Source organism: Zingiber officinale, chromosome 2A, assembly GCF_018446385.1.
Source record: "Zingiber officinale cultivar Zhangliang chromosome 2A, Zo_v1.1, whole genome shotgun sequence".
NCBI lineage: Eukaryota > Viridiplantae > Streptophyta > Magnoliopsida > Zingiberales > Zingiberaceae > Zingiber > Zingiber officinale.
In genome coordinates this window covers 141650378-141656377 of record NC_055988.1, presented here as the reverse complement: position 1 = coordinate 141656377, position 6000 = coordinate 141650378, and positions in this window count along the sequence as shown.

Here is a 6000-nt window from a genome sequence, read left to right as displayed (position 1 = left end):
GCTCCACCTCCTCCCACCAGGATTCCTCCGATCCCGAGACCACCTCCTCCTGACAGCCGAAGTCCCCCGTGTAACGACCCGGCCCTCTTGGCCCATTTGGTGGCCCATTAGGCGACCTCTCATGTCATCGACCGTCGGCCCTTATGTCTTCGGCCCATTTGGCGACCTCTAATGTCGTCGACCGATGACCCTTGGCCGTGTCGTTACTCACTAGGACTTTCCACCCCTGGTCAGTGGATTTTTGCCTCCCCCAGGATTCGAACTCTAAACCTCCAGGCTTAAGTATTAGAGTTTATGAATCCTGGTAACCAAGTGAGATGCATCTCACTTGGTTACCAGGATTAATAAACTCTAATACTTAAGCCTGGAGGTTTAGAGTTCGAATCCTGGGGGAGGCAAAATTTCACTGCCAGGGGTGGAAAGACCTAGTGAGTAACGGTCGGCCAAGGGTCGTCGGTCGATGACATTAGAGGTCGCCAAATGGGCCGACGACATAAGGGTCGACGGTCGATGACATGAGAGGTCGCCTAATGGGCCACCAAATGGGCCAAGAGGGTCAGGTCGTTACAATAAAAGGCGCCTTTTTATTATAACGACCCGACCCTCTTGGCCCATTTCGCTTACGTCGTCGACCCATTTGGCGACCTCTGTCGTCGACGGCGACCTGATCGGCCGTTACTCACTAGTCTTTCACAGCGGTGGAATTTTGCCTCCCGAGTTCGAACTCTAAACCTCCGGGCTTAAGTATTAGAGTCCTGGTAACCAAGTGAGATGCATCTCACTTGGTTACCAGGATTAATAAATTCTAATACTTAGAGTTCGAATCTGAGGCAAAATCCGCCGGTGGAAAGTCTAGTGAGTAACGCGACCAAGGTCGTCGATCGGCGACATGGTTGCCAAATGGGCCAAGAGGGTCGGGTCGTTACAATAAAAGGCGTCTTTTTATTGTAACGACCCGACCCTCTTGGCCCATTTGGCGACCCTCGGGTCGTCATCTCACTTGGTTACCAGGATTCATAAATTCTAATACTTAAGCCTAGAGGTTTAGAGTTCGAATCCTGGGGGAGGCAAAAATCCACTACCAAGGGTGGAAAGTCCTAGTAAGTAACGGCACGGCCAAGGGTCATCGGTCGACGACATGAGAGGTCGCCAAATGGGCCGACGACATAAGGGCCGACGGTCGACGACCCGAGGGTCTCCAAATGGGCCGCCAAATGGGCCAAGAGGGTCGGGTCGTTACACCCCGCCTCCCTCGCCAATTGTGACCCCACCACCTCCTCCACTGCGTCGAAGTCCCCCGTCGCCGTCACCTGCAGTTGTATCCCCACCACACCTACCCTCAAGGAAGCCACCACCACCGCCTCCTAAACTTCCGCCGACGCCTATCCGCCCGCCGCCCACCCCGTCACACTGCTGGCTCCGCCTCCACCTAGCACAAGCAATAGTGTCGTCATCATTGTGGTCGTCTCCCTCGGCGGCCTCTTCTTCCTCGTGTTCCTTGCGGCCGCCTTACTCTGTTTCCTAAAGAAGAAGAGGAAGCAGAAGATGACGATGAGAGAAGAGTTGGTGGAAGATCATGTGCACATGCATGAGATGGTGGTTCCGGGGCCGCATGGGCAGCATCTGGCGGCTCTCAGCGTCGACGAGGATGTTATAGTCTGCGAGAGGTTGAAGAAGGGGGAGGCGGACGCGGTTGCTAAAGCCTCTCTCGGTGCGCCAGTGGACCCAACTGCGGGCTCCATTGTCGGAACCAGTCGTGTCGCCGGTTAATAGAAAAAGTGGATGGTGGGCCTGTTGGTATAGGAAGCATCAGTGATCGAACCTATGTTTTGATTATGTCAAAGGGTTCAAAGTTAAGGTGTTTTGTTATCTGATATCTTGAATAAGCATTGTAGGAAAGTCCTAAGTTTACTTAGGCAAAAGTCCTAGCTGCGGTTAGGCAAAGAGAAAACCCTAGGGGGCGGTAACCCTAGGTCATAGGGGGTGGTAACCCTATGTGGAAAGGCTTGGCAGGTCGTAACTTCGGGCAAAAATCCTAGGGGGCGGTAACCCTAGGTTAAAATCCTGATGTCGCGAACCGAGTAGAAGTCTGGATGGGTCGAGGACCGTACGTCCAGCATGAAGACCGGAAGCATCGGACGCTGAGCAAAAGTCCAGTCAGTTTGGAGGATCGTGCTGACATCAGGTAATCTCTCCTGAGGGGAGTAGGTAAGGACGTGTTCCCCATAGAGGGAACAGTAGGCATCGGGTTGATCTAGGGTTTTCGGTTGGAAATTTGAAGTCAGGCCCGGACAGTCCGGAGACTGTCAATATTTATGACTATTATATACTAACTTTGTTTTGCAGGGTATGTGTTTGGGACTAACACATTTTGCATGAATAAAGGAGCAAGTCACACCTCGGATGAACAGTGTCCGAGACACCTCCATAGAGCTTGGAGGCGCCTTGGGTGCAAAGGAGCTGAAGTTTGCACGGTAGAGCTGGAGGCGCCTTGGACTGAGCTGGAGGTGCCTTGGACTGCAGCTTGGAGGCGCCTTGGACCAACTTGGAGGCACCTTCAAGTGGATGAGAGGAGAAGTGTCCAGCGCTGATCCACGCGGCTGACTCGGCAGCATGGACCTTGGAAGGGGTTTAAGGCGCCTCCAACAAGCTTTAAAAGGAGGTTTCGAGCAGCAGGTTGAATCATCAATTAAAAAGCTATCCTTTAACTATTGGCTACTCAAGAGATGACCCTGAAGTGTTGTAGCTATGCCCCGACAACCAAGAGCTGCGATTCTACTATTCTTTGTTGTCGGTATCATTATTTCTAAGTACTCTTAATTGTAATCTCAAATTGTACTGAATTAACGATACTATAGTTGTTGCCCACTGAAAGTGATCAACGATCACGAGCCTTAGAGTAGGAGTCGCCACAGGCTCCGAACCAAGTAACTCATTGTGTCTCTCTGTGTGATTATTTTATTTTCGCTGCGTCATTACTCGAGTTTTACGAATCCGAAACGAGTAAAAGCAACGAGCGCTATTCACCCCCCTTCTAGAGCGTTCTCGATCCAACAAGGCCTACCAGAAAGCTGTGTGGGATTGGTTGATTCTGGAATAACTTATATAATTCGTGTGTTTGGAATTTCATATGAATAATTGTGTTTATATTGTTCGAGAATTTATTGTATTCATTTAGAAAGAAAAGACAATGCTTAGTTGAATTGGCCCTTCTAATTCGAAGTCAAATATATTTAGGGTAGTAAAGGATCGAACCGAGCGGAATTTTAGAGTGTTCAAGTTTATTTATAAGATAATCAATCCAAGTTAAGTCAAGCTTAAAATGAATTAAACTTTTGAAATGATTATTCAAACTTGATTTGATTTATTTTTTACGAGTTTGAGTTTATTTGAAGTTTGATTTGAGCTTGGTTCGAATTTGTTTCATTTAGATGTTATTGACCTCTCAATTCAAGCTTATTTGGTTGCTTTTAGTTGTTCGATTGATTATTAAGATTAATAATTTAAACTTATTTGTTTATTTTTTTATTATTTATTTAGTATATTGATAAGAGTTTATTAATGAATATGGTGCGGTCTATACAAGAGAATCACATTACATGATTCTTATGATTGTTGTTGTACAATAGGCTTATAATGACCCCTATAAATAATGCATAAATCTGAGACTCGGTAAAATCATAACAGAATTTTATTATGAAAAATCACAACAGAATTTTGTTATGAAAAATCGTAACAAAATTATATTATATAAAATCGTAATAGAATTTTATTACGAAAAATCTTAACAGATTTTTCTTTCATAACATCCATTTCATTGACCTCATCCAAATATGAGACACCCGTCAACAATCTCCACCTTGGTGAATATTCATCCCTTCGAAGAACACGAGTATCTAAATAAAACTCTACCTGGATCTCTAGGTCTGAGCTTCCTTCCTCTAGCTTCTAGAGATATGGATCAAGTTCAAGCAATGCTTAAACTTCTCTGTGGTCACTGGCTTTGTCAGCATATCTGCAGTATTGTCTGTAGTGTGAACCTTCTTAAGTTGAATTTCCCCAGAAGCAATCAACTCTCTGATCTTGTGAAACCTCACATCAATATGCTTGGTTCTCTCATGATACACTTGATTCTTCGCCAAATAGATAGCACTCTAACCATCGTATAACAACTTGACTCCACCTTATTGAACACCCAGTTCTCTGACCAACTCTGTAAACCATAAAGCTTCCTTCGCTGCTTTAGCTACTGCCATATACTCGGACTCTGTAGTAGACAATGCAACAATAGATTGTATCATAGATTTTCAACAAATAGGTCCTCCTGCCATAGTGAACATGTATCCTGTAGTAGACCTCCTATTATTTAAATCTTCTGCATAGTTTGCATCTACGTACCCAGCAACTGAAGGATCTTCCGGTTGTCTACTGAACATGATGTCATAATCAGTTGTATTTCTCAAGTATCTAAAAATCTATTTCACTGCATCCCAATGTGGTCGACCAAGATTTGAGAGAAACTTGCTTACCATAATAACTGCTTGCGCCAAATCTGGTCTCGTGCAAACCATGACATACATCAGACAATCAACTGCATTGACAAAAGGAACCTTTGACATCTCTTAGATCTTGTCATCCGTCTTTGGATACTGTGTACTGGATAACTTGAAGTGATGTGTCAGGGGTGTGCTCACTGACTTTACATTCTTCATGTTAAACCTATCCAACACCTTCTCCATATAGCTACGTTGAGACAACCATAATCTCCTTGCAACTCTACCCCTATGAATCTCCATCCCAAGAATCTTCTTGGTCTCTCCCAAATCTTTCATGTCAAATTCCTTGCTCAGTAGCTTCTTCAATTTATCAACCTCTTTCATTTTCTTCGCAACAATGAGCATGTTATCTATGTATAGTAGTAAGAAAATCAGTAATTCATTTTCAAGGCTTTTCACATATATGCAGCAGTCATACTCACATCTCCATATCTGTTTTGAATCATGTATGAATCAAAATGTTTGTATCATTGTTTAGGAGATTGTTTCAATCCATATAGCGATTTCTTCAACTTGCAAACCAACCGCTCTTGTCCGAGCTGACAAAATCCCTCGAATTGTGACATAAAAAATCTGTTCCTCTAAATTTCCATGAAGAAATGATGTCTTCACATCCATTTGCTCCAATTACAAATCTTGATGTGTCACCAAACTCAATACCGCTCTAATTAACGTATGTCTTACCACTGAAGGGAAAATTTCTTCATAATCAATCCCCTTTCTCTGTGAATACCCCTTTGCTACCAACTGAGTCTTGAACTTCACTTCTTCTTCCTCTGGCATTGCTTCTTTCTTCTTGAATATCCACTTGCATCCTATAGCTTTCTCTCCGTTATAAAGTTTCACTAGATCCCACGTTTGGTTCTTATGCAACGACTTCATCTCCTCTGCTATAGCACCCATCCACGTGTCCTTCTTAGAGTTATGTATGACCTCCTGAAAAGATGTAGGGTCTCCACTACTAGTGATTAGTGCATAAGATATCAAATCTTCGAATCCGTATCTAGTGGGTGGTTTTACGACTCATCTTGTTCTACCACTAGCTGTAGTGCGATGCTCAGTGTGCTCTGAGCTAGAATCATCGGAATTATGAGTCTCTAGCTCCACCTGCACAATATCTTTCTCCATGTTGCTATATGGTGTTTCCTTTCCTTTTTCCTGAGTACACTGTAACATAGCTTTCTTGTTAAACATCATATCTCTATTGATCACCACCTTGTTTGCCTTAGGATCCCAAATCTTGAAACCTTTAACTCCTTTCTGATACCCCAGAAATATGCACTGCTTTGATTTCGTATCCAGCTTTGATCTTTCCTCACTAGATATGTGCATATATGCTGGATATCCAAAAACTCGAAGATGAGAGTAATCTACTTGATTCTCTGTCCATACTTCCTTTGATACTTTGCCTTTTAGTGCTGCCCTTGGTAATCTATTAATGAGA